The 18926-nt window shown below is 49.8% G+C and overlaps 1 pseudogene; it reads right to left on the reverse strand.

Moving 5' to 3' along the window:
• LOC123580744 overlaps window positions 1-6299 on the reverse strand; it is a 50243-nt pseudogene extending 43944 nt beyond the window's left edge.
• Window positions 6300-18926: the final 12627 nt, after the last annotated feature.

The following is an 18926-nucleotide window of genomic DNA, read 5'->3' on the forward strand; positions in this document are numbered from 1 at the left end:
GCTAAGAGCTGTGACCTTCTGTTGAGGGCACAGCCAGGCCTCAGTGACCCCACAGGGGAGGAGCAGGGGGAATGAAATTATGGGCTGAACTGTGGCTCCCCCAAACCATGTTGAGTATCTCACAATGTGACTGTATTTGGGGATAGGGCCTTTACAGAGGTGATTAAGCTCAGAGAGAACTGAAATTTAAATACACAAAGAGATAGCAGGGGTGTGCACCGTATAGGGCAGAGCAGGCTGGGGAAGGTGGACAGTAGACCTAGAGGGGCAGACAGACAGCGGGAACCCACATATTTGGGAGGGGGGTTAAGCCAATTTAATGTATCATAAGAATGTGCAACTGAGGCTTCTGATGCCAGGTTTACAAGTAGGACACAGGATGGTGGGGTGAAAACAGGCTAGCACTTGGACGAAGATTGGAAAAAGAAGGAATAATAACAATGTTTGGCATTTATGTACCTGACTTTTTCCTTTCAACTTTCCTTTCTTGACATGGTCAGGTTGTTTTTACACTGACAAGAGATAATCCAGAGGCAGACTTTTCAGAAGAAATGGCTTCATCTAGCTTGGGGAACAGCTGTAGGGGGAGCGGGAGGGAGGGTGGAGGGGCAGAAATGTGGTGGATGAAGGCAGGCAGCCCCCTTGAAATATTTTAAAAGCCACCAGAAGAAAGGTGTCCAGGTCTCTTGTGTGCGTCAGCCCCTTGCTTTCTTTTTTTTTTTTTAATTTTTTTTTTCAACTTTTATTTATTTTTGGGACAGAGAGAGATAGAGCATGAACGGGGGAGGGGCAGAGAGAGAGGGAGACACAGAACCGGAAACAGGCTCCAGGCTCTGAGCCATCAGCCCAGAGCCCGACGCGGGGCTCGAACTCCTGGACCGCGAGATCGTGACCTGGCTGAAGTCGGACGCTTAACCGACTGCGCCACCCAGGCGCCCCAGCCCCTTGCTTTCTTATGACAAATCATTCCCCCAGCCCTTGAGATGGACTCCAACTCAACATGGGTCACACTCAGAGCACAGCTCAGAGGGGGCAAAAGCATTTAGGGGAGCTGCCCTGAATGCCCCTAACCCCTTGCTTTCTGCCCCAGAGTCCTGGGGAGCTGCCATTTATTCTTTACTAAGTGTTCTCATTTGAGGTCCCTGAGCAAAACTCCTGACTGGGTGAGACAGGCCAGACAACGTCAAAGAAAGATGGTAAACAGGAGAGCTGAACCAGTATGGAGTATCTACTCACAAGTTCAACCTGGGCCTTACAGAGCCCCATAGGAGGGATTAACTGTGGGTAAGAGCAGGGACAGTCCATGTAGAATCTCCCTAGTCCTCCATGGGGTTGTTTGACTTGATCACTTGACCTCTAGTATATTAAGCAGAGGCCTACTTGGTTAGGGTGCATTAGTCAAATATGGGACACAGACTGGGAGTCTTCTCCAGCAGAAATGGACTCCTCCCTGACCACTGCCTGGCCCCCTAGCATCTCTGAAAGGGACAAGAATCTCAATGGCCCTAGCTGTCTGGCTTGGAGGTATGTGTGGTAGCGGTAGGGGGTGGATGTAGTTTTTAATCTTCCTCCCCTGATGAGACAACTGACCATCCTACATTAGTCAGCTCCTCCCCCAGACAAAGGGCTGAGGTGAGAGACTCCCAGATGGGATAGCTCTTCCAGGATCCTTTATTAGAAAGCCGGAGTTCCCCAGCAGGCATTATGACATTTTCAGTCCTCAACTTGCTTTCATTCGGGGAGCACAAGACCTTCTGAAGCAAAACTAGACAATGGGTGCTTAATAATTCACTAGCGTTGCATATAAAATATCTCATTATTCCAATTAATAGCACATACTGATGCAAGGCACCAATAACACATTTATTGCACAGGCACTTTCTAAGATCATTTTGTGCCTGCCTGAGAAAATCCACCTGCCCTAATGAGCCCTATCCAGCAAAATGGCCTGAACGTTGTTGGGTCAAAGTGGTTGTTATTTGCATCTGAGGGGGTAACTTGTTTTCTGAAAAATTAAGAGAGAATTACACCACTGGGACCAAGCAGCCCAGCTCTGGACCCTATAACTTGGGGAAGAGAACATACTTCTCCTACCCATTTTTCAGTGAAGCACAAAGTGTAGGGACACTTAATTGCCATTAATAGAAAACCCAACTCAAAATGGCTGGGAGCTAGATGCTTGCCACCCCAAAATGGCTGGGAGCAGTTGCAGGCACAACATCCAGGAGTGTTAACGACCATCTCCTCCCTGGGGTAGGAGATGAGAAACCTTCCCCTGAAGCACCCCCAACAGACTTATATCTTATTGGCCAGGATCAGGTCACATGTCCATGCCTAAGCCAGTCACCAGCAAAAGGAATGAGACCATGATTGGCTTGAGCCAATCAGGAACCACCTTCTGAAGCTAAGCATGGTTCCCAGCTGAAGCAAGGAGCTGGGGAGGGGGGCAGTTTTTTTGTTTTGTTTTGTTGTCTTTTAATTTTTTTTATTCTTGAGAGAGAGAGAGAGAGAGACAGAGACAGAGACAGAGCATGAGAGGGGGAGGGGCAGAGAGAGAGGGAGACACAGAATCCAAAGCAGGTCCACGCTCTGAGCTGTCAGCACAGAGATGGAAGCAGGGCTCAAACACCTGAGCCAAAGTGGGACGCTTAAGGGACTAAGCTACCCAAGAGCCCCGGAGGGGAGGATGTTTGAATTAAATCAGGTTTGCTAGTGAGGGAGAAGCTACACTCCAGCTGAGATGGCCAACCCCAAGAGCTGGCAGATGGCAGGGACCGAATGCATACATCCATTTCCGTTTAAGTGGCTTGCCAGAGGGCTCAGGGCTCTAAGTGGCAGAGCTGGAACTCAAACTCACAAAGAGGCAAGAGTGCAGAAGATACGCTGGGCTTGTTCAGGTGTCTGCCAGGCCAGCCCCCATAAAGAAGGGCCCTCCTTCTCTGGGGAACTGGCTATTTTGTCATCCTGAAGGTGAGGGCCACTGCAATAGCTTTCTGGGGCAGGGGACCCTCCCCCTCTGCGATGTGAAACCACAAGTCCCACCTCTGCCAACATCCAGCCGGCCCAGCTATCACACCACAGCTGTGTTTTTCCACCTCTTCTGCACAAAATAACTGCAAAAAGTCTGACGGTTTTTCCTCTGTCCACATTTGATTTATGGCTACAATTACAAGCTTTCCTTCACTCTGTCTGCATGCCAACAGATATCTTTTGCAAGTCAGCAGTGCTGCCATCCCAGCTCCTCTCTGGAGTCCCCAGCATGAGTACTGCAGGGGACCCTTCCCTCCGCATTCTGAGATACCAGGCCCTTCCAACACACCCCCTCTTGCCACCCCTGCCCATAATTGTCTGGGTGCCAGCTGCCTGGAGTGTATCAGAGTCAGGTGAGAAGCTGAATGATCTCTTTCAACAGAGACTCTGAAAGATAGGAGAGGCCACTCTCTCCACCCAACATCTACCTGGGATGTCTCAGGAGGCCCTGTCTGCAGCCAAGGCGGGGGCGGGGGGGGAGGATGGGTGCCTACCTCCCCAATAAGATCTTTACCATATGCTTCAGAGGGTTCCCATCCCTAAGAACAGACAAACCTCTGGGCCAGCCTCACTTCTGCCCTCTTTTGCTGCCCCTTCCTAAAATAACCACTCTGAAGTCAGGGTCACTAGATTTGAATCCTGACTCTACTTCTTGAACAAGTTACCTGCCTGTGTCCCAGGTTCCTTCTGTAAAATGGGGATAATGATAGGACTTACCTCATAGAGCTATACTTGGATTAAATAGGATCAGTTTTAAATCCTTAGCTTCATGTCTGACATAGAAGTGTTCTCTAAATGTCATTTTTCATTATGCCACTATTTATGCTTATTTTCTAACCTAGAGTAATTGTTTATTACCTCTGAGCATCTAACGCCACCGGGCACAATCCAGGTTGTCCCCACATGGCATCAGTGATTCTCACAACCACCCGGGGAAGACAATGCTCCTGTCTTGCAAATGAGAGCAACCCAGGCCCAAGGAGCTAGGACCAGCTCTCACAGCCAGGAAGTGAGAGAACAGAGGCTGCAGCCCAGGTCCGGCAGAGCCCAGAGTTGCCACTTTTCTACTATGCCAACTGCCTTGCAATTACATTTTATCTGAGTAATATACATCTATGTTTGGGGGAGGGGTAGTTTGGAGAAATTGGAGAAATCTGAGATGTGGGGAAAGAACATCACTGAATTAGGACACAAAACCACAGTTTCAGAGGTCACCAGGCATCCTGGACCGCCTCTAAGAAAAGAAGGCAGGCACTGCAGAACCTTGTGTCCTCCTTGTGTCTGTGCCTATTGCTGTCTGCTACCTGATTCTCCATAGTGAGCCCAGAAAAGTTGGCAAAAAGAGAATGGCCTCCAGGATCACCACATGGAAGCAGTCTGAAGGAAAAAAAAAAAAAGCCAGGCATGTTAGGGCAGGGAGGTACAGGTGTGGCCCTTGGCCCAAAGAGGAAAAAGTTCTCCTTCTCCCTTCCCATTGCCCTCCTAAGCTAAATCAAGGATGTCGTTTGGGCAAATGTGCTAGTGGGTGGGGTCCCTGTGCTTGTTTAAAAAACTTGGTACACTTTCAGGCCAAGCCAGAACAGTGCTGAGCTGGGGGCTCAGCCCGGAGAGGAAAGGCCCATGGATGGCCCTCCCTTAAAACAGATGTGCCCTCACTCCTCACTTGTGGCAAGTAGCCCTAGACAGCTCTTTCATTCATCCTCTTCTTCCCTCGGCCCCACCTGCTCCATTCAGACAAGATGAGAGTGAATCTGTTCTAGGAAGGCCACCTGGGCCACACGGGCCCACACGCCAGGGCCCCCACTGCTTCTGTGCTGGCCTCTGTTCACCTGAGACTTGGGTGTGGCATTAGGGGGTAAAGGGCCTTGGGTCCAGGGCTCTGAGGTCTGGGAAGAAGGTCATTTGGTGTGGCTCACCAGGTTTGGGGTCAAAGCTCCAGCCAGCAACAAGGCATCTTATTACTTTGCTTTACCTTTTTCTCTGAGGGGCTGGGAGGCTGGGAAAGATTTGAGTACTTCTGAGTCCTCTGATGTAATATCCATCTCATGGCCATCTCAGCCTCTCCATGACATCTAGAGTGGGTAGTGGTAGCTATACTGCAAAAAGAAAAAAAAGAGAAAAGGGAGGTCAGCTGTGTCCTTGAGCGTCTGGAGATAAAAAGCCTCTGTCTTTGGCCCTTGGGAGTTTGCAGCTGAAAAGCCCATGCACTTCTTGACATGTGGTCCCCATCCCCAACAGCATTTAACTTAGCAGTAGGGAGACAAGGCCAAGGAGGCTGGAGACAGATGACCAGGATCGGGGAGCTGAGCAATGAAGAGGTGGAGAGAGAGAGTGTGTCTTGTGCCCTGTGGAGCTAAAAAGCACCTGGACTTAGATCAGACCCTTTCCTGTCCTAGAACACCAGCTCTCGCGACAACAGGGTGACTCTGACAAAGCACCTTGGGTGTCACACTGAAGACCAGAGCATGACTTCAGACCTTCCGTCTTTATGGTAAGGATGTGATTGCCAAGGCCAACGTCCAGCTGGCCTGTGGGAATGGGGATGCAGATTTGGAAGCAGAGGCTAGACCTGCAGTGATGGGTGCCTACATGAAGGTGGGGTGGACAGGGCTCTGGAGAGAGGAGGGGAGGCCTCGGGGAACACAGTGTTCTCAGGAAACAGCAGTTCCTGTTGTTAAACCCTGGCTCCTCGCCTCCCAACAAACTTCCTGATTCTGAACCGCATGACCTCAGTGCTGGCCCCTTCCCTGTGCAGACCATGAGGGGGACTCGCCTCTGTGAAGACCTGTTGGCACTGGGCTGCAGGATGCCCACCCTGACTCCCTGGGGGGCAGACACCATGTTTCCTTTGCGCAGATTCGTGGGAGGGGAGGGACAGAGGCCAAGCCCCGGGCTACTCCTCAGAGGGGCTGGCTTGCTTTTCAAGTGGCACAGTTCCCCAGACTGGGATCACAGGGACCTGTCTTCTTATCCCACCTGAGTCACTCACTACCTGGATGTGCTAGAGAAGGGTGTGTATTTCTTGGGACCTCAGTTTCCTTGCATGTAAACAAGAATGTTGGATCTCAGGACCCCTTTCAATTTCAAGGTTCCAGAATTTCACTTTGGAACCAGTTGGTGCCACATTAATATTTGTTGCATATTCCTACATTGGTTTACATTTGGGTGTCCTATAAACTCCCATGGTAGGAAAGGGCAGCTTTTCTCCCTTGGCAAGTCAGATCTTCCTGGAGAAAGGCCTGTGCTTTCCTAATGGGGGCTGACTCTCCTTCTGCCTCTGAATTAAATTCAACTCAATAAACATTTCCTGAGCCATGCCATGTGCCTAGCTTTGTGCTGGGCATTACTGACCTCAAGGAACTTCCCTCCAGGAATTCTTAGTCTAGTAGGGGAGACAGACAAAAAAAAACTCACTGAGATAAGGATCAGAGAGTAAGTCAGGGAGGAAAACAATTTCCTGGGTCAGGGAGGTCAGGGAAAGTTTCACGGAGGAGATAGTTCCTAAACTGGGTTTTGAAGGATGGATAGGAGTTCCAACAGGCAAACCAAAGCACATAAATCAAAAGCAGGTCCGTCTCCAGGACATGGCTTCTGCCCACTGACTGGGGCTCACTTTTATTTGCTTGTATATGAAATGGGGCCTGCATTTGCTGTCGGTTTAACCCTGTCCCCCACTCCCAGCCCCTCCCTTCCTCTCCCACAACCCCACTCTCACCGCTGCCCTTGGGCCCATGCCCTGCCCAACTCTCAGACTCCCACAACCCATGTGCCCGGCTGGCCTCCTGTGCCAGGAGCCCCCACAGCACCCAGCCCGAGTGTGGCAGCATCTGCCATGAGCCAAAGACTTGCTGGCTCCAAGGGAAATGCTCCAGGAGATCAGTTCATGTTGGGGCTGGAACAGGCCTGAGAGAGCCGAACTGTCAGGCTCAGAATCCAACTGCCCCCTCCTGCCCTGTGACTTCCGGCAAGTCCTGCCCCCTCTCTGTGCCTGTCTTCCCATCTGTATAATGGCAGTGCTGTGATGAGGACTTCCAGCTGCAAGGTACGGAGAGCAGAGCTGAGCGCTGGGTAACAGTGGGTGGCTATTATTATCATTGGATGCATTAGTGCTTCCTTATGATGCCTGGGCATGCAGTCCTGCCCTTGGGCCCACCAGGGGGTCTGTGCAGGGGTGAAGACCATCCCCCTTCCCAGCAGATGCAAAGCCAGCCTTCCCTACTCACCCCCCCAGGGCATGTCCCATGCTGACTGGATGAGATAAGGTAGGAGACGGTTTTGGGGGCACAGGCACCACTCTGAGGAAGAGTCAAATAACTCTTTGCCATAAACATACAGTTCTAGGGATGGGGGTGGGGTGCCCAAGCCTGGCCCTTGTGTCTGGTCCACTGCCCTGTCCCTGGAACCTGGTGTCTGTTCCCCAGGCCAACCCCTCTCCCCGCCCCAGCCCTACCTTCTCCATTGCCAGCCACATCAGCAGCCCCTCAGAGGTTTGTAAGCCTACTTCTGGGTGGAGGGGTGGGGACACCCCTGGGCTGAGGCTGAGGAGGCTGGCCTTCTGCCCCGGACCAGGCCGTCATGTTCTCCATTGTCTTCCCTTTTGTGCCCCCTGTTCACTACAAGTTCAGTCTCCCACCATGGGGTTCATCGGTCAATATATAGGATTTCTATCCCCAATATCCTAACTTTGTTCTGTCCCTTCCCACCCCTGGACACAATACTGAGCCCCTTCCATCAAACTTTGCCCCAGGAGGTGCTGTGCCCTATTTCTCTTTGCCAATTCTCTGGGCTCCTATCCATCCCTACTCTGCCCACCCTCCTTCACCACAGGGGTCTGCCACCTTTCCTTTATTCCTCACTCGCGCTGTGGCTCCTGTTTTCTCCCCAGATGCTGGCCCTGAAGGAGACTATGTGTTCCCAGAGTATTGGCCCTGGGTGACCATGTCTAAGGGAGGGAGAGGTCCAGTCTTTAGACCACTCCTGGGGTCTTGACATCAAACCAAGGTGCCTGTACGTAGGCCCTGGTTTTTGAATTATCTATAATTAATGTTGTTTTTTGTTATTTAGCACTTTCTCATCAAAGGGCTCACTTATTACTTGAGACTACCTGGCAGTTAGATAAGGCTGGGTCTCCTTCCAAATCTGCTGTCTCAGGCTGCTCCCTCTGATCTCATCCTCCTTCTGTCTAGATCAGTAGGTCTGAAGATAGATTGTCCTTCAAGGCTAACCTCGGATCTCACCCCCCTAGGAAGACTTCCCTGATTCCTGCCATGGTGTTGCCACCCTTCTCAGAATTCCTGGGGCAAATAGAATCTGTACCGGAAATCTGTTGTAAGCCATGTCCTCTGATTGTGGGTAGAAGTCACTGGGACTGTCCTCAGGGACAGCTCTGGCTCTCTCTCCTTCTGGACACTTGGGAAGGGTGTACATCTCCACCCACCTGAATCCAGGTGGGGTCATGTGACTTGCTATGTGAGTGGAAATGACAGGTGTCACTTCCAGCAAGATAGTTTTAAACTCAGTATGTGCTTTTCCATGACAATTGTCAAAGTTCCCAATAATGGCTGCCTGAGTCCCTGTCTGACAAAAGACTGAGCCCCTACAGACCTGTGATGACGTGTAATTGCGGGCAAAAAATAAACCTTTGTTTTAAGCCACTGAGATTTTTAGAGCTATTTGTTACTGGAGCATAACCTAGCCCATCTTAACCGGTATATTGTATGAACGGCCAAGATGTCCCACGTGACCATTCTGAGGTACAGAATAAGTTCATGGTTCCTTATAATTTTCATTCAAATTATAAAAACTTTTGATCCTTAAATCTGCTGGTGGCTGTGCTCACTGAAGCCACTGGCTGGTCAGTGGGTCCTCCAAGGTACATAGGGGACACTCTCCAAAGTCACTGTAGGCCATGGGCTTCATGGCAGGCTGGACGTGAACACCTGGTTCTGAAATCCTTTTGCCACACGGACATCAGTCGAGGGCACGCTCATCCCTCTTGATCCAGTGGGCAAGCCCACTACTTTGGTCCCCTGTCTGTACAATGACTTCTATCTCAGAGATATCTTGGTCCTTCCGTGCTACTGGGTCTGGGTCCCAGGACTATCTGGTACACACCCTGATCTGTTTCAGTAACTTAAACCCTCAGAGAAAAGGGTTCAAGAGCAGATCTTCACTCTCCTGAAAGGGCCACAGGCTTAGTGTGCAAATTTAGTCACTGCCGCCCTGCCGCCACAGCTACCACCACTTCATCAAGCAGCTGCCAAGCCCCTTATCTCTATGACCGTGGGAGAAGGTGACACAGCTCCATGTGCCCACAGGGCTCCACTCGGGCCCAGATGGATCAAAATACCCAGGCACACCCTCTCCCAGAATGGTGGGTGGCTACTGACCTTACATGTGGGCATCCGGCTGCCCAGAACTGCGCAAGCCTGCTCTCGGATGCAGCAATGTCGTTTCTAAATGGAAACTTGTCCCCCAAATTGGCAGTCTTCCCCCGCACCTCCACCCCAGGGTAAGAATTTAAAGCCCCCCTCCCCACGGCACTCCACATGTGACTCTTGGCTCCTGGCTGCGCAGCCAGCCTGTGGCACGTCCCCATCACCCTTGAACATCACAGGGCCCGCAGTGAATGTGGGATAGATACTGGTGGTGGGGAAGGAAACTGACCCCCTGGAGCCATGCTCTCAGGCACAGCTGAAGGGACTCAGGCCACCAGCAAGGACCAGAACATCCTCTCCCGCAGTCTCCAGATGGGAGCTGGCACCAGGTGAGGGTGAGGCAGAGAGGCAAAGGGGGCCGGGCCAGGGCCAGCGATGCCACTGTGCCCAAGATAGTGGTAGGACATGGCCCCAACAGTCCAGGACTCTCTGTGGCCTTTCCTTTCAACTGGAAATGTCTGCCCCCAGCCCATCCCCCCACCCCCGCCACCAGGATATTCCTCCTCACCCTCCCAACACTCCAACCTCACTTTGCACAACCAGCAGATTCCTGAAAAGATGCCAGGAAATTGGGTTTTGGGAAATCATACCCTGTTCTGAATGCCCAGTGGGGAATGATGTGTTGAAATACATCTTCTGTAAATCCTTTCATAAAGTGACACCCCCACCGCCACTCCCACAGCACAGATCAGGTGAGCTCCCCTAGGGTGCTCCTCCTCCACCTCCTAAATTAATGAGCTATTCCCCACCAGCCTCACCTGGGATGGAGGTGGAGGCCAGGCTGGGGGGATCCTCTATCTCAGAGAACAGAAAGGACAAATAATAAGCCGTTTGCCCTTTGCCGGCAGGACCTCAGGCCCCGCAGCGCTGTGAGTCACTGGTGATGAGTCACCGCGCATTGTTTGTGCTGATGATCCAGGGAGGAAGCAGTCACACTGCAGAAGTTGACTTTTCTCCTCTTGCTCTGGGATGTGAGGTTACGTGTGTGCGTGCCTGTGTGTACGTGTTTGCTTGGACCCCCCTGAGTGCACGTGGGATGGGCACGTACCTGGAAAATTACGATTTCCCAACACATTTGGGATAAGAATGTCCTTCAATCACAAGCTGGTGTCTTAAAGCTAAAGCTAACAGGGCTATCGACTCTATAGGCATCAGCCTCTGGGACTGTCCCTCCATGGCACAGGGGGCATGTGGGCCCTGTCCCCTCAGCACTGCACCCACCTGGAACTGCCCTCTGCCCACCACATGTCAAACTTGTCCGTAAAGCGTGCCCCCTGCCCCTGCCCCCTGACGCAATTCACAAGGCCAGGAGTGGATGCAGGACTCGGGAAATGGGAATTGGAACGAAGATTGCAACTTCGGTCCAACTGTCCCCCTTACCAGAAGCTTAGTTGGGGTGGTGGGTGGCTGTTTTCCCCACACTGTGGGCTGGAAAGCAGAGAAAGTGGCTGCTGGAGAGTAGGAAGCAGATGCCCAGAGGGGCCGAGAAGGGAGAGGTCTTCTAAAACACACAGTCCTTCGGTGCCTCTGCCCCACACATGCTGTTCCCTTGGTCCAAGGCCCGGCCCCCACCCACATGGTGCCCTCACTCTACAAGACCAGCTCAGGGGTCACCTCCTCAGTGAGGCCTTTCCCAAGCCCCCCAAGCAGGGCACCCCCTTCTTGCTATGGGGCACCCCTTTTCTTCCTGCTAGTCATTTTGACACCACCCCCACCCCAACTATGCTCCTTAAGGGCAAGAACTGTGGCTCCTTTATCTTTGTACACCTAGCTCCGTGCATTGAACATAATAGGTGCTCCATAAATACTCTGGGATCGATGTCCCAAGGCCAGTGTTGACCTTGACTCTCTTGGATCCCACAAATAAGTGACAAGAGCAGGTTTAACCTTGGTGTCTTCTGCCTCTAGGCAGCCTGAGTTCTTCTTGGCTTACAGGGTTGAGAGCAGCCAGTCTCCTTCAGTTGCCTCCCCCCACCCTACCCTGGGGAAACCGAGGCAGGAAGGCATCTGTTGTCTGCTCCAGGGAGCATTCTGAAGAACAGGAATGCTGCAAGCAGACGGGCTTGTCTCTGAATTGGTTGTGACAAGGTTGGCTACCAACAGCTAGTGCCCCTCGGAGCTGGCTTCAGGGAACTCCGTTTAAGGAATCAAGGGTGTCTTAAACCGAGGATAAGGGCCTTAGAAATCTCTCCCAACATTTTCTACACAAATGTAGGTAGCTACACATTTTCACAAATATGAAATCAAACTGTACATCCACTCTTTTGTAACCTGTTATTTTCACTCAGCAATATATTGCAAACATTTTTGTCATGCTAATAAACCTGGATCTAAAACTTCATTTGTTGTTGGTAGTGTTTCCATCGTAAGGACACGTCAGGGTTAGATGTATACGTGCTGCTGTTGGACATTTAGCTTATCAGTCATTTTTACATTGAAACAACACGATGAATGAATACCATTGTACACGCATCTTGACTGATAATCTCCATCAGATCAGTTACTCACAATAGCATTGATGCACTAAAGGGTAGGCATTAGGGGTTTTTTTTCAGTTTTTTGTTGCATAACAACCAACTGCTGTCCAAGAGAAGATTGTACCAGTGAAAATTTCCCTTTCCAGCAGTCTTTAAGAGCAATATTCCCTCACACCTTACCACTCCCACGTTTGTGCAAATGGTTTTCAAAGTGTCAATCAGCCATAAGAAATCAATTTTTCCCTTCTCTGCTTAAAATATGCTTCACAGCAATCAGTCACAAGAAATAAACTCTTCCCTTCCCTGCTTAAATTATAGCTTCACAGGAGAAAATCCAAAGTCACAAGAGAGGGCGTGACACCCACTGAACAGCCTCTACCATGTACCAGGCATGAGACACGTTCACTCTCATTCAATCCCACAAAGTAGATACTATTGTTCCCGTTTGACAAATGAGCAAGTGAGGGTTCAGAGAAGTTGAGAGACTTGTCCGAAATCACATAGCCAGGACGTGGCCAGAGTCAGGCTCTGACCCCAGGTCTGAGGACAGGGCCCATGACCTCCATCCTCATGGCTCCTGGAGACACACAACAATGTGGCCCTAACGCATACTTTCCAACCTCATCCTCTCCTCGCCCTGGTCAAGTCCCCCTGCTTTGGCCACACTAGTTCCCTCCAAAGGGTGTACACCCTCTGTTAGCATAGGCACAGCAAGATGGTGGAATCAGGGACGATTTTTTTATTGCTTAACTATACTTTCTACCACAGCAATATTTTACTCATTTAACAAAGAAACAAAGTTTTTTAATTAAAAAAAAAAACAAACCTCATTGTCAAGATTCTCTCTTTAAGAAAAGAGTCCCCTCCAATGTCCCCAAACACACACGTGTGCATGCATACACATGCACACATGCTCACATGCTGTGACAACTTGGGGTTAGTGGGCTACAGGTTGTTGATGGGAGGGAGTAGAGCATCTCAGAAGCATCCTGTGACTTTCCAAGGTGAGGCTGGGGGTCATGCCCACCCACAGTCAAGTCTCCCACAACAGGACAATGGCCTTTGAGGACATCCCAGAGCTACTGCTGGCCTCTCTCTCCTCCAGAGACCTGACCTCCCCCGACTCAGGCCAGCTGTCTCTGGCACAGACCCTCAACCAGCCAGGCCCTGGGGAAACAGCTGGACCCAAATGACTCCAGCGGCTGCAGCTAAATGGCCAGGCCTTCCAAAATAAGCAAAGGGAAGCCGAGGGAGCCAAGACTGCCAGCATCAACGAGGGAGTCAGCTGAGGGCAGCAAGTGAGGGACAGGGCCTGGGAACATGTTGCTCAGGGGGAGCCAGGAAAGCTGCATGGGCCTGGTCTAAGAAAAGGGTAGAAACAGGGACTTCCCCCACTATACCCACATCCACACATGTAAACTGAACACACTCCTTCTGGAACTCTTGCAATATATTTAAGGTTTATAGAGTAAATGCATTATATACTGGATGCATGGATGGATGGTTGGATGGATGGATGGATGGATGGATGGTTGGCTGGGTGGCTAAACACAGCAATGAATGCATACATCTGGTGGATAATGAGTAAATATGTCTGCTTCCTTTGGAGGCCAGTAATACCAAGGTGACTCGAGAATCATAAAGATGTTCATACTCCTCTAGTCCTTAATCCCATTCTTGAGAATTTGCTAGAAGGAAATAATCCAGAGGAAAACAACTGCTCTAACCCCCAAAGGTTGCAGCAGCATTGCTTCTAATAGAGCAAACCAGAATGGCTCAAGCAAGCAGTGACCCAGGCTGGTGAGTAAATTATGGCAAAATATTATATTATGCAGTTATTCAAATGAAAATAACTGAATAACAATGTAAGGGAACCATATTTCTGAAATAGTATTAAGAAGTAAAAATGTGTATATTTGCAGAGCCATGTTTTAAGTCAGGAGGAAAGGTATTTTGGTGGATAGAACAGCACAGGCTGGGACATTAGATCCGTATTCCAGTACACTTGCATCTCAGGCCCATCATTTAACCTCTTCTGCCCCACTTTCCATATCCCTGCAGTGGGAACAATGAGCAAACGTCTCCTGGTTGGGAGGACTGCATTAGCTTTTACATGTGCGGGTACTTTGTAAACTGTAAAGCTCATCACATGCTAGTCAAAATTACGCATCTGTGTTGAGATTAGAAGGAAAACAAAATAAATATAGTGGTGGAGTTAGAACTGGAGGAAATGCAGACTGAAACAAAAATAATATAATATTTCATCCATATCAGATTTCACCAAACAAACAAACAAAAAGTACACATAGAATGTCCTCAACACCTGACGCGATTAAACCTGAACCCTGTCTTTGTTGCTCACCTTGATAAGGCAGAGCTGGGCTGGGAACAAGGCAAGAGGAATTGTGGGAGGGGCATCTGGAGATGGAGGGCTCTACAGTCCCTTGCTCCCTGGATAAGGACAGAAAAATCCAGAATCCAGATTCACTGGGCATGGGGTACTTAAGGGCGCTGGCGGTTCTGTGGATAGCAGCCCTTGGTCTGGACTGTGAGCTCAGAGAGAACAGGGCTTCCTGGAAGGTACAGGGGATGGCCCTACAATCCCCCAACAGTAGCAGCCCCAGACCCAACTTACAGCTGTTTGAAATTCAGTTCCAAGGGATTTATTTGGCTGCTGCTGCAGGTAAAATTGTGTTTGTTCAAGAATAGGTCCTGCGGGAGCCGGGTGGGCGGGGGCAGTGGAACCCAAAGCAGCAGGCAGGTGGCTCAAAAGAACCCCCACCCAGTGGGCTCCAGGTTTTCATATTCGTGATCCCCAAGAAGTAAATGCAGTCACCTCCTTTCACAGATAAGGAAGCAGAAGCTACTCCAAACTTCTTCGATGCTGGCCCACTGGGCACAGTCTGGGGGAAGCAAGGATCAGTGGTGGGAGGAACAGTTCTCCAGGGACCCAGGTCCCGGCTGAGTCACTGGGCCCGGGGGTCCACTTTGCAGCCTCTGTTACTCACTGCCGGAGACTATGACTTAATTCCCTGTGGGCGATGCCACCAGGCACACGAGGAGATGGGAGATGACTGTGACACAGAAGCTAAAAGCCTCAATTACCCTTCATGACAGGAACATAGGACATTTTTATGAAGAGAGAAATTTTTGCCTCGTAAATCTCAGCCTGAGCTGCTGGTGACCATGGTTACATCCAGAGGCACATCCAGAGGCAGTCTCATCAAGGCGGGGGATCACCCCAGCCTCTCACCTGCTCATTAAGCCCCAGGACAGTGCTCTGGGGGAGCACTTAGGGGTCAGCCAGGATTAGGCCAGGGCAGGAAGGGCCAGAGTTCAGGTACATCTCTGGCTCCCAGCCTTGGCTTCTGGTGGGAAAGAGAGGGGGCGCTTTAAAAGGTCCTGCCACCGGGGTCCACCCTCAGAGATTCTGATGTAATTGGTCTGGGCGGGGGGGGGGGGGGGGGGGGGGGGGGGGGAGGGTGGGGGGTGGGGATGGGGAGCCTGGGCATTGGGAGCTTTAAAAGCCTCTAGGTGATTCTGATGTACAGCCAAGGTTGAGAGCCAAATAGACCTTGTGCTGCCCTGCCAATCAATGAATCCAAGGGGAAGCTTTCAGCAAGTGCAAGCTGGTGGGAGGAACCAGAAATAGAACACAGTTTCTGCCCAAGCTCATTTACATGAAGCCATAGGGGCTGACCTTCCACCCAACAAGCAGCAGATAGCCTGGGAGGATGGCCCCATGCAGGGTATGTATGGTACCTTGGGGCTGAACATGTTCTGGGGCTCCCACCAATGCACACCACCAATGCCCTTCCATGCTGTCATCACACATGCATACGTCCTCTCGGGCCTGCTGTCTTGCCCCTCTGCCCTTCACTAAGTGTCCTAGTACAGCAGACCCAGCTGCCCAAGGATCCCCTCTCCTTCTCCTTATGAACATTTGCTGGCCGCATCAGGCACGTAACAAGCACCAGGACTGCCGGGCAGCGGGCTAAGAGGAAGTGGGGACACAGGAGTCAACAAGGCTCCCTCAAGGACACAGAAGTCCTGATCACTTAACAAGTGGAAACCAAGCATCTGACGAACTGCCTCAGGAGGGTGCGAGAAGAGGTTGACGAGAGCCTCTAGCAACTCCCATTCTTCCAACAAAATCACAGACAGCTTCCATACCTTTCCATGTACTCTTGAGTATTAATAAATAATCCCATACTCTGTAATAAAAAGCCTAGTTCAATCAAATATCAAAACCCCAAACTCCCACCCATTTTTAAACAGCTATCCTCTCCTCTGCCAGTCAGCTCAGCCTTGAGGCGGCTCAAGGTTCTTAGGTGCGCCTGGCATTCAACACTACCTCTTGGGGAAGATTCCAGGCTCAGAGAGACTCCCCATGGCTGGGGGTCCCGGGACTTGACAATGTCTCCTAAAATGACACAACAGCATAAGCCCTGTTCTATATTTGGCTACTTACACAATATTCAAATTTCTGTGGGTTGTTGATGATGCTTGTTTTCAAATAAGGGCATTTAAGGATATGAATTTTCATCAGAGTACATCTCATTAACATTTACTGCTGTCCCTAGACTTCGATACTGATAAAAGTAATATATGCTTATTGGACAACAACTCATACAACTCAGAAAAGCATTCATTAATTCACTCAACAAATATTTACCCAATGCCTTCTGTGTACCTGACATGGTTCTTGGCACTAAAGATATATCAAGAAATACATTAGACACAGACCCTGCGCTCAGAGAGCCTACAGTTCATCATGGCGTCAGATAGAAACTAATAATTATGATGTCACGTGATGCAGAAAGATAAAAAAAAAAAACCAACCCAAGCCTACCCACCATCCCAAAGCCCAGAGAATTCCATGGTTCCCATTTTAGTCCATGACTTTCTGGTATCAGCATTATTATTATACATAGCATTACATTGTGAATATTTCCCCTTATCAATGGGTATTTTTCAGCCAAATGATTTTAGTATTTCAAAATGTGAATGAATCACAAAGATCTTAGTCATAGAATCTTTAAAGCTGAAAGAGTCCTTAACAGGCTCCTATTCTGTGGGTGTGTGAAAGGGGTATAAAAATCAGGAAATGGTAGGAATGATGAATTGTAGAGGTACGGCCTTCCTGATAGCATGCATCTTGTGGGAAGGGAAGGAGGGAAGGGAAGTTAAAACCCTGTGTTGGCTAGACACATCTGTGTAAGAGTCAACTCCAACCCTCCATGTGAAAAGCCACTCTCCCCCTTCCCGCCCCCGCACTGACAGATAAGGGTCCGGAGACCCAGACGACTTGTGTGCCCAGGTGGCCCATGGGTGACGCGATCAGGACGGCTGATCGTGACCATCACACCGCACCAGCTCCAGAAACCAGTGGCCAGGTCTTCTCGCCTCCCTCTGGATTTCTGAAGCATGTGAGTAATTGCTTCTACCTTTTCAGCAAAACCCAAGGTTGAGGGAATCAACTTTCAAAGCTAACTTTCCCCCCTTTTAAGGGAAGACATTGTACTCCTTGGAGCTGCAAGGCTGGCCCTTTTAACACCTTCTTAATTCAAAGGCTGAATTTGGCTCGAACCCCCTTCTCTCAACTGCAGCCAACCTGCTGCCGAATTTCAAGTTGATTTAAACTTTGGAAAAGTCTGGTGCGTGTCTTTAGTTGGGAGAGTTTTTTTTTTTTTCCTTCCTTTTAATCAGCTCATAAGTCAATAAGCAGCGTGGGCAATAAAGTTCATACTTGGAGAAACCAAAGACTAAATTACCATCTGCATTCACACCCAGGGTGGATGGTCTCAGCTTTCAAGAATTTAGTGTTTGTCTTGGAGAAAACTGAGAGCCTAAATGCAGCCAAGGGAAAGAGAAAGAAATGCCACTTCAGCCCTGAGCTCTGCTTCCCCTGCACACACAGGAAGGATGGTAACGGAAGCATGATAGTCAGGAACCACAGATGGGGGAGACATCTGTGCAGTCTGCTAGTTTGAAGGTTCTGAGGCGATCTCGCATTGCCCTCCACATGTTTGCACAAGTGAACTCACCAGGGCATCTGCTGATGGCACCCTCTGTGATTGCTAGGTCATCATTTCCAAGTGATCCCCTTGAGGGTGTTTAAGTTTTCAACCAAACTTCAAGATTTGGGCAGGAACCTTGTGGGGCTTGGGGGTTTGTGTTGTTTCAATACCACCCACCCGGAGCTCTTCACACTGGCTCTGCTGTGATGAGAAGGGGGAGATAAAAAAAGATGTCACAAGTTGTGGTTCCTGCCTCACTGACAGGCCACATAACATGGAGCAAGTCACTTAGCTCTGTGAGTCTCAGTTTCCCCATCTGAAAAATGGGGCTAGTAGTGTCTGCCCTGTGAGGTTATGCCACATTAAATACAGCTTGTTGGGCCACCTGGGTGGCTCAGTTGATTAAGTGTCCGACTTCGGCTAAAGTCATGATCTCAAGGTTTGTGATTTCAAACCCTGCGTCAGGCTCTGTGCTGACAGCTCGGAGCCTGAAGCCTGCTTCCGATTCTGTGTCTCCCTCTTTCTCTGCCCCTCCCCTGCTTGTGCTCTCTCTCTCCCTCTCAAAAATAAATAAACATTTAAAAATATTTAAATACAGTTTGTTAAACTGTGGAAGGTTATATAAAGTTAGTTAATACCTTTACTGTTAAATGCTAATTATCCGCATGGAGACTTCAATTGTATCACGAAGAACATTCATCTCATTTCATTCTCTTCTCCACAAGATCCCAAAGAGAAAACATTATAGGAAACTTCTGAAGCAAAAGAATAAACCACAAATTGATAGAACCTAGCACTGAGCTAGAGGTTTTCTCACAAAGACCCATTTATTCCACCACGAGGCTATGAGGTGAGAAATATCATTGTCCCCTTTCAGGTGGGCAGAGGCTCAGAATGATTTTCAGCGATAGCCTTCCTCAAGGTCACCCTTGAGGTCACCCAGCTAAGAAGAAGTCACACTG

Source organism: Leopardus geoffroyi, chromosome A3 (assembly GCF_018350155.1).
Source record: "Leopardus geoffroyi isolate Oge1 chromosome A3, O.geoffroyi_Oge1_pat1.0, whole genome shotgun sequence".
Lineage (NCBI taxonomy): Eukaryota > Metazoa > Chordata > Mammalia > Carnivora > Felidae > Leopardus > Leopardus geoffroyi.